The sequence below is a fragment of the Phyllostomus hastatus genome, unplaced genomic scaffold, assembly GCF_019186645.2.
Source record: "Phyllostomus hastatus isolate PE091 unplaced genomic scaffold, TTU_PhHast_1.1 phas_scaffold_93, whole genome shotgun sequence".
NCBI classification, from domain to species: Eukaryota; Metazoa; Chordata; class Mammalia; order Chiroptera; family Phyllostomidae; genus Phyllostomus; species Phyllostomus hastatus.
In genome coordinates this window covers 24,359,022-24,369,760 of record NW_025334042.1, presented here as the reverse complement: position 1 = coordinate 24,369,760, position 10,739 = coordinate 24,359,022, and positions in this window count along the sequence as shown.

Sequence of the window (10,739 nt, the reverse complement as noted above, 5' to 3'; positions counted from 1 at the left end):
TTTTCTATATCTCCATGTCTCATTGTGTGTATCCACCTTTTAGAACCCAATTTGCCTCCAAAACCCTAGCTGCGAGGGAATCTGGGAGATGTAGTTTTGTCTCTGGAGCCTCTCCAATGAGAATGGACACAGAGCGAGCAAACCCAGTCCTAGCACGCAGTTATCTGTCTCGAGAAGGGAGATGCTATGTTACCTACCTCAAGGGGCTAGTGGAAGAATTAGATAAGAATTAATATATGCCTGGCAATACTAAAAACTAAAAAAATAGTAGCCATTATAAAATCATCTAATTGCTTAAAATTTCACACCTGTTTGCTACATTCATTACCTTTCTTCAGAATGATTGGTTAGGGATCGATAAGCTTAATTAAGATGGCTTTTTCTATATAATATTGGGTTAGCCAAAAAGTTTAGTTTTAAAATACAAATAAAGACACATTTTTTGTTTTCACCATTAACTTTATTAAACAACAAAATTTACTGTTTTGTTCCACTACTTTCTGCCATCTTTCAGGCAACTTTATAATTCCATCTTCCCCAAACTTTTTATCTTTTTGAGCAAAGAACTCTTTCAGGTGCCTTTTGCAGTCTTCCAGGGAATTGAAATTTTTTTTCAATTAAGAGAGTTTTATTATAAAGGCTGAAATAAATAGAAATCTGAAGGTGTAATGTCTGGTGAATATGGCATATGAATCAGAACTTTCCAGCCAACCTGTAAGTTTTTGCCTGGTCATCAAAGACACATGTGGTCTTGTGTCATCCTGATGGAAGATTATACATTTTCTGTTGACTAACTCCAGATGCTTTTCTTCAAGTGCTGCTTTCAGTTGGTCTAATTGGGAGCAGATCTTGTTGGAATTAATTTTTTGGTTTTCTGGAAGGAGCTCATAATAGAGGACTCCCTTCCAATCCTACCATATACGCATCACCTCCTTTGGATGAAGACCGTCCTTTGGCGTGGTTGGTGGTGGTTCATTTTGCCTCCCCCACAATCTCTTCCATTCCACATTATTGTCAGGTATCTACTTTTCATTGCCCATCACAATTTGTTTTAAAAACAGAATGCTTTTATTACATTTAAGTAGAGAATGGCATGTGGAAATACAGTCAAGAAGGTTTTTTCCATTTCTCTGATTCTGTTCCTGTTCTGTTTTTTTGCTTAGTTTTTGTTTTCATTGTTTTATTTTCTTTTAGGTTCATTTGTTGATAATTGTGAGTTTGTTGTCATTTTATTGTTCATATTTTTTATCTTCTTTTTCTTATATAAGTCCCTTTAACATTTCATATAATAAGGGCTTGGTGGTGATGAACTCCTTTAACTTGACCTTATCTGGGAAGCACTATATCTGCCCTTCCATTCACAGATGGAGTTCAGTGGGGAGAGGGAAGGGAGGAATGGGGGTGGGAAAGGTACAGGGAAGAAGAAGCATAATTAGTAGGCATAAGATAGATGGGGAGAGATAAAAATGGTATAGGAAACAGAGGACTCAGAGAACTTACATATACAACCCATGGACATGAACTAAGCGGGGGGATGCTGGAGGGGTGGGGGTGCAGGATGGAGGGGGGATAAAGGGAGAAAAATTGGGAAAACTGTAATAGCATAATCAATAAAAAATACTTTAAAAAGTGTTTTTTTCACTTGTGTGGAACCCAGACATCAAAGTGATTGATATAACCAAGCTGGTGCAAATGATTTTCAGTGCTTGATTTGGATATTTTGAGTATATTGGCTATCTCCCTTATGGTATAACTTTGATTGTTCTCAATTAATGTCTCGATTTGATCACTATCAACTTTAACTGGTCTACCTGACCGTGGAGTATCATCCAGAGAGAATGTCCAGCAGGAAACTTCACAAACCACTTTGACATGTTCAATCAATCACAGCACCTTCTCCATACACTGCACAAATCTTTTTGTGTTTCAGTTGTGTTTTTACCTTTCTTGGGTAAGTAAAGCATAACATGCTGAAAATGTTGCTTATTTTCTTCTACCTTAAATATTCAAATGGCTACACAAAGATTCACCAATTTTGATAAGTGTTTTTTAATGCATGCTGTCATGACAGCTGTCACAATACAATCTAACAAAACTGTTTGGAAGGAAGTTCAAGACAACTAAGCAGTACTAGAGCCATCTTACGGAAAAACCTGAATGAAATTTTTTGGCCAACCCAATAGTGTATAAGTTGTCATCTCTCTACTATTACAAAAACTAGCTGCTGCACGAACAAAACTTTTCTTTAGTGAATGCTCCAGAAAGTGAGAACACCCCATGGTTTGACAATAGGGTGAGGCATAAGGCAGAAGAAGGCAGTAGGAATCCAGTAATTTTTAGACCATCATCAAGAGTCAGCATTCTGTATTAGAGTAATGGGAATGAGTCTATGGAAGGATTTTAGGTTGGGGAGAGGCATGCTCAGATTTGTTTTCAGGAAGCTCTCTCTGGTAGAATGGAGAATGCATTAGAGGAGGGTGAGATGAGCAGTGGGAGGGCAGTTGGAGGAATTCAGGTGAGCGATGACAGCAGGTTGGGCCATGGGAGTAGTGGCACCGGAAAGGGAGAGAAGCATTTTGGGAGGTGTCCTTAGCAGGACATGGAGATTTCTACCCCCAGAATCCTCTCAAGGGAATTTTAGGTAATAGGATGAGTTTATGTATTTCAGTTAAGATATGCATAATTCCATAGGTGCATTTGGATACTTTATTAGTTGGTGTGAATTAAAAGCCTGATTCTGATTCATATAATTAAATAAGAGAAAAGGAAGATGATGTCATCTTCTGTTGGCTTACAATTATGAAGGAAGCTGGTATTATACAATATTTTCTATGAACTGGGTCCAAAGTTATTCAACAGTTATTTAATAGCTGTGAGTAAAAGACTTTGAAAGCATAATTATGGGGCACTGTCACCTAATAGTGACCAACACGTCAGTTGTTTTCTGTTACGTGACCAGACATTTGGATGATTTAGGCATTTTACTCGGGTTGTTCTAATAAGATAACTTACATGGGGAGGCATTGCATCATTGCATGGAGAATGGTGTAGGTGTATGTGCTGAGGACAAGCTTGCTAGATTGGATTTCATTGATGTTTGGATCTTTAGTAAAGGATAACAAAACTGTAATAGCATTCTTACTGTTTCTTTTCTTTCTTTTTTTTAAGATTTTATTTATTTATTTTTTAGAGAGGGAAGAGAGGGAGAAAGAGAGAGAAAGAGAAACATCAGTGTGAGATTGATGGGGGCCGTGGCCTGCAACCCAGGCATGTGCCCTGACTGGGAATCGAACCGCGATGCTTTGGTTCACAGCCCGCGCTCAATCCACTGAGCTACGCCAGCCAGGCTTACTGTTTCTTTTTAAACAGAGTAGATGATAAATATAAAGTGTGGTAGCCCTGTTTTAAAATCAGTAGTATCTGGAATAATTATAGGATGTTGCAAAACTGCCAGGACAGATAGCAGGTCAAATGAAAAGAAGCCATTCATTTATCTAGCATGGCAAATGTCAGTGTTACTGGTATTGTTACAGGGAAAAGGTCAGTCACATCCCCGCTTCCTTAGGCCTGAGTGTTTTCTGTGCAGTGTAAAAGGATACTGGGAGCTCCTAGATGAGACTTAATGGACTTTAACTCAGCTCAAAGTGGATCTGGATTGGTGCCAACCTTAAAGCTTCACTAGTCCTCCATGTTCAGATTTGTAAATTCCTGGCATAAAAATCATCATTGCTATTTACATTGTTATTTACATTCCCCACGGACCAGCACTGCAATTTCAATATGTCTGAGCAAGACCATGTGTATTTCATACCAAATATCTGCTAATATAAAGTATTTTATATGTGGAAAGCAAAAAAAAAAAAAAAGGATACTGGGAGAAAGTAGGCTGAGTTCACAGGGTAGAAGCAATCAATTTTTTTCTAAGCACTGGCTGGATTTTGTTCATTCACTATTTAACTGTGGAATATTAAAAGATATTAAGTCATTTAAACAACTCCAAGACTGTTTGCTTCCATTAAGAAAACAGTTATTGGCCCTGACCTGTGTGGTTCAGTTTGCTGGGGTGTCATCCTGTGCACTAAAAGGCTGCGGGTTTGATTCCTGGTCGGGGTATGTGCCTGGGTTGCAGGTTCCTTCCCGGGTCAGGGAGCACATGGGGGGCAACCAATCAATGTTCCTTTCTCACATCAATGTTTCTCTCCCCCACCCCTTCCTCTCTAAAAGTAATTAAAAAGTATCCTTGGGTGAGGATTTAAAAAAAAAAACAGTTATTGGATTGGGTGCCTATTAAGATGTTCCTAATTCTTTTACTTCTATTCTGATAATCTAAGAATTCCATCCTCCTAATTCTTCTTGAATTCAGTGAAAGAAGTACAATTCAGAATAAGTGTGGCTTTCTGAATCAGTATCTTTGAACTGTTATTATTTTTAGAAGTTTAATTCCTAAAGATGTCATGTCAAAATTACTTTGATTTCTTTACTGAGTATTTACTGAACGCCTGCTTTGTGTGGGGCTCTCCCGAGCAAAGTTTCTCAAGCACATACATTAGTGAGGACAGATTTTCCTGACTCCTCATAATCCCCATGTCACAGATATAGAAAATGACTGCTGCCCAGCCTGGAAAGATGAGCTACCCCGTGGTTACAGCAAGGGCCACCTGACTGCATGAACAAGCCACATGAAGTATTAGCCAACCCAGTCCTTCTTCATTAGTCATTTTCATGTCATGCTTACAGTATGTAGAGTAATGTAAAGTAGCTATGGACCTAAAATGTTATTTTAAATAGATATTGTTAACAGGTTTTACAGAGTTCCTAAAAAGACACACGTTTGATGAGTTTCTTTAAAAGGATACACAAAGAGACAGGAGATACAATAAAAAAAATAAAGCAAGCTTATTTTTAAAAATTTAAAATGTTTTATTTATGAATAAATAATAGTTTATTGAAATTTTAAGGAATCTACTTCCGGCAAGATGGAGGAATAGGTGGACGCACCGTACCTCCTCGCACAACCAAGATTAGAACAACAATAATTTACAGATAGAATAACACTCAGAACTGATAGAGGATTTATCTGAATGGAAGTCGGACAGCCAAGAAGTTGAAGTAGACCCGTACATCCAGACTGGTAGGAGACCACAAGCTGGGTGAGCGTGGGTCGGCGGTGCATGGAGGTCGGGGAAAATTTGGCGCGAAATCAGCGCGACAGCCATCCGGGGTGCAAGAACGCAGTGGTGATCCCTGAGTGCACAAGCTGTGGCTGGCGGACCCAGTGAGGCAGCGATTGTGGACCAGGGCAGAGCTCGCAGCCCAGGATCCCTGAGAAGGGTCTGAGCCCAGGAGAATGGAACTACTGCCATTGTTCCCTCCCGTCCCCACTCCCGCTCCCGCCCCCGCCCCCACATATAATGTCACAATCTAGCGACTGGGGTGTCCAGCCCCGGTGAACACCTAAGGCTCCGCCCCCCACCATAACAAGTGCGACCAGACCGGGAAAAAAAAAAAAAGGAGAGACAGGGAAAGACATAAGACATGTTTCCAACAGAACAGATCAGTCCCCCAGGACTCATCCTTTTGAGCGACCAAGAAATAGCCAATGTATCAGATGCACAGTTCAAAACACTGGTGATCAGAAAGCTCACGGAATTGGTTGATTTTGGGCGCAATTTAGATGAAAGGATGCAGGTTACCATAAAAGAGATGCAGGAAGATACGCAGCGGAGAGCCAATAGTGAAAGGAAGGAATCTGAGTCTCAAAAAAATACAGTGTACCAGAAGGAAGATAGAATCAACCAAGCAGGAAAGCATGATGAAAGAAGAATTCAAAAAATCGAGGAAAAGCTTAAGAGCATCCAGGACACCTTTAAACGTTCCAACATCTGAATTATAGGGGTACCAGAATGGGAAGGGGAAAAGCAACAAATTGAGCATGTATTTGAACAAATAATAAAGGAAAACTTCCCCATTCTGGCAAAGGGAACAGTCTTCCAAGAAATCCAGGAAGCTCAGAGAGCCCCAAAGAAGTTGGACCCAAGAAGAAACACACCAAGGCACATCATAATTACATTAGCCAAGGTAAAAATGAAGGAGAGAATCCTAGAAGCAGCAAGAGATAAGGGGACAGTAACCTACAAAGGAGTTCCCATCAAACTGTCAGCTGATTTCTCCAAAGAGACCTTACAGACAAGAAGGGGCTGAAAAGAACTATTCCAAGTCATGAAAGACAAGGACCTACATCCCAGATTGCTCTATCCAGCAAAGCTCTCATTTAGAATGGAAGGGAAGATAAAGTGCTTTTCAGATAAGGTCAAGTTAAAGGAGATCATCATCACCAAGCCCTTATTTTATGAAATGCTAAAGGGACTTATCTAAGAAAAGAAGATAAAGAAAAAGACATGTATAGTAAAAGGACAGCAAACTCACAATTATTAACAACCACACCTAAAGCAAAACCAAAAGAAACTAAGCAAACAACTAGAACAGGAACAGAACCACAGAAATGGAGGGCACATGGAGGGCTAGCAGCAGGGGGGTGGGAGGAGGAGAGGGGGGAAAAGGTATAGAGAATAAGTAGCATAGAATGTAGGTTGAAAATAGATAGGGGGAGGACAAGAATAGTACGGGAAATGTAGAAGCTAAAGAACTCATAAGTATGACACATGGACATGAACTAAAGGGGGGGAATGTGGGTGGGGGAGGGGGTACAGGGTGGAGGGGAGAGAAGAGGGGAAATGGGACAACTGTAATAGCATAATCAATAAAATATATTAAAAAAAAGAAATTTTAAGGAATCTATTTCCCACTTTAAAATCAGACAAAAAATTAAAAAGGGAAACACAGGAAAATTTAGAAATTTGATTCAGAGTTGCTTAAAAAGTATGCTGAAAAGCAGGCAACTTTTCTTTTCCCTAGCCTTGATATCCCCAACAAATATCCTCAAATTTCAGCTTTCTAGTTCAATTTATTTTTTTCAGATTTATCCATTTTTCAGTTGCAAAGGAATACATGTTTATTCTCATAATGTTAAAAAACTCATGAAGTATTTAGAATAGGAAACATCAGATTATGCCCCTTCCCCCCATTCACATCTCTTTCTACCAAGTCTACCCAGGAAGTAATCACTGTTCATAGTTTAGTAGGTATCTCTGAATTTGAAAGTCATTCAACTTCCAAAATACTACTGATTTTTGAGATGAGAGTATGGCATAACCTCATCCCATTTTAGCAAGAAAGTCCCTGCAGATGGAGGAAAGAATAGAAATTAAAAGTAAATTTATATTGGATTAAGTAAAACCTCAGAACACTTGTTTCTGAAATTAGCTTTACAGTTTCTGATAGTCTATTAGGGACTGAATTGTGTTCCTCCCCCACCTGCACTGCCCATTCTTATGCTGAAGCCCTAACTCCCAACATGACTGTATTTGCAGATAGAGTCCAGAAGGAGGTAATTAAGATGAAAGGATGCCATATGGCTGGGGCTCCAAAATGATAGGATTAATGTTCTTTTAAGAAGAGACACCAGAGTGCTCTGTCTGTTTGTCTGTCTGCCTCTCCCTGCACAAGCAAAATGAGTAGATTGAGTGAACACACAGTGAGATGACAGCTGGTAGTTAGCCAGGAAGAGAGGTCTCACCAGTACCCAACTCAGCTGGTACCCTGTTCTTGGACTTCCAGCGTCCAGAATTGTAAGAAAAGAAAACTCTATTTTTTAAGCCACTCTATCTATGGTACTTTATGGTGGCCTGTGCTAATACATAATTCAATCTTGTTTCTCCCCCGTGGCAGTGCATTAGGACAGAGCCTCCATGAGCCCTGACTTTCCTCCATGATCAGGTAGGATAAGTGATACTCACTTGACACAGGAGCCAAGTGCAGTTCTGAGAGAAGTGGACTAGAGAGTGTATGGAAGGAGGAAGGAGAAAACTGGTCCTAGAGAGGAATACACCAAGATTGAGAAGCAAGTATGGAGAAATAGACACTGTTAGAAAAGAGGCATCTGAAGGTTTCCACCAAAGGGACTTTCCACTTTTTGAAGGACCATTGATGATGACCAGAATCCTCTTTCTTTTCAATTTGTCATGGCAAAGTCAGTGCATCACTTCAGAATGAAATGGCCCCAGTCAACTCCAATATCTTAATATGTTAAGAACAAAACAATATCTGTACCCATGTTGTCTGCTTGCTCAATCCTCAGGGTCATATTGCCCAGAGGAAAAGAGCCTGGATGTCCCTCAAGGTAAAAACAGTTTCTGTGGAGCCCCCACCCTAGCAAGGATGCAGCAGTGTGTGCAGCAAAATGCGGTGCGTCTAGACAGCAGAACTGAAATGGGGAATCAGAAAAGTGGTCTTCCTTCTATTCTGTTATTCTTTTAAGGTTTCCCCATTTCAAAAAAGATATTTCCATAAGCAATTGAAATTCTATTCCCTAGTTCAAAAAGTAGTGATGTGGAACAGAAATGACAACACAGAATGGTGTCTTGTTTAGGCATGAAGGAGCTCCAGTTAATTTCTGGGAGTAACAACTTTGCTTCTATTTTCTTTCTTAGAAGAAAAATGATCATTTTAATGAAGGTTATGAATATATTAACACATGTATTTTTGATATTCACTTTATTTAAAAATATTTTATATTTTATTCAATTGTTATTTATAATGTAAGCTCATCTTTTGATTTTCAGTAATTACTAGCATTTTAAATATATTTTAGCTTTTAAAAAGTTGAGTTTTATCTGCTCTAGAATTTAATGTTTAATAATGTGATTATTTTCAGTTCTGTTAATGTTCTTTTACTTACTTTCATTTTCCTTTGGATGATTCTTCTGTTATTTCCTTTATGTGAAGTTCAATGGATGTTTAATTTAATCTTTTTCTCATTTTTATTCCTAATAACAATGAAACTATATTTCTAAAAAAAACTAATAGAAAAAATATCTCAGTAGGATAATGTTTTAACTCTTTTAAGTGTCTTTCTATCTATCTTCTCATTTGATTCTTAGATTTTCCCCCAAAGTTGAATTTATAGTTACTATTTATCTCCACATGTCAGATGAAGAAACCCAGAGCCCAGTCAGTTAATTAATGATTTATTTAAGGTAGAATAGCTGATTAGTGACAAAGTAAATGTCACAACAAATTTCAAAATTTAAAATACTGTAATAATAATGCGAAAACCTACTTTGGGAAGGCGGGTCAAAATTATAATGGATATACTTTTTGATCTAAAGGTGCTTTCACCCAGCTGCAAGCCCTCACCATCCACGTGCTAACAAATCCCTCATTTCTCTTTGTGTCCTGACCTCTCCCTCGAGCTTCAGGCTCATATATCTAAGTGTTTACTCGAGACTCTTCTTGGGTGGCTTGCAGGCATCATAACTGCAACAGAACCAAACTGCAAGTCCCCTCCCATCTCAACATGTTCTTCCTGCAGAGTTACCCATGACACTGAATGGCTACTTGGTTCTTTCTGTTGTCCAAGGTAAAAATCTTGGTGTTGTCTCTGCCTCCTCTTTCTCATACACCCTGTATCACATCCATCAGCAAATCCTGTTGGTTCTACCTGCAACACATTTAGACCAATTCCGTTGTAGGTTGGGATCCTAGGAAGCTGACTTAGAAAGTTATTAATGGGTAGGAAGTTACTAGAGAGTGCTCTCAGAGTCACGTATCTGTAGAGGGAAGGGGCAGAGAGGGAAGTTGGGCTGCACTGTGGTCTTAGGGAAGGTCTCAGCTGACCTCACAGGAGCTGTGAAACTGGAATGACTTTTCAGAGACGCCCTCATTGTGGAGAATGGGCCCTCCTTTATACTGCTGCATGGGCCAAACAGTGGATACAAACTTACCTCAAGGAGATGTAGCCTTGGGTTAGACAGCTCTCTCCAGCCAAGTCAAAGGAATGATTACTGCTATGGAGGAAATAATCAGGGTGATGTGACAAAGAGTTTTAGAATCTTTAGGAAGAGTGGTCAAGAAATACTATCTTAGAAAAAGTGATCAAGAAATGGTACTGACATTGAGGAGACCTGAAAAGAGTGAATGACGGATAGGATCTAGCCCCTCTGAGAGCTGATGGATGAGAGTAGGAACGAGCTGGGTGAGTTGAAGGGTCAGAATGAAAGCCAAAGTGGCTGGAAAGTATGAGAGAGAAGGGAGGGTGATAAGAAATGGAATTGGAGATAGAGACACTGGCTTGACTGTGAAAGGCCAGGCCAGGGAGTCTGTATTGTATCCTGTGTGCAAAGGAAAACTGTGGGAAGTTTCACCTGTAACAATTACCCTTATTGCTCTTGGGGGATGGCTTTGAGTGGGGCAGGAAGGGAGGCAGAGAAACATTTTGGCAACTATTGCAGTGACCCAGGAGGGAGATGATTTTGGCTCAGACTGGAGTGGTGGCCAGAGAACTAAGAGGGGTGGAAAACTGTAGGATATCATATATGTTAGAGCTAATAATGGGTTAGGTATAGGACTGAAAGCAAGGAACCAAGGACACTGTTAAGTTTTGGGTTGAAGCAACAGGATGGAGGATGATTTGATGGAAGGATTATTTTAATAAACATTAGTATATATTTTTTTGCAGTTTCACATATTGATGTCTCTTATGGAACTTTAAAAAATAGGTGGACATTCATTTACATTAGACTTATTCCTCCACAACAGGAGGCAAGTGAGAATAGAATCTAGCTGTCTATCTTTAGGTCTCATGTGTAGTAACTGCTTGACTTCCTTGCTTTGTCTCAGAT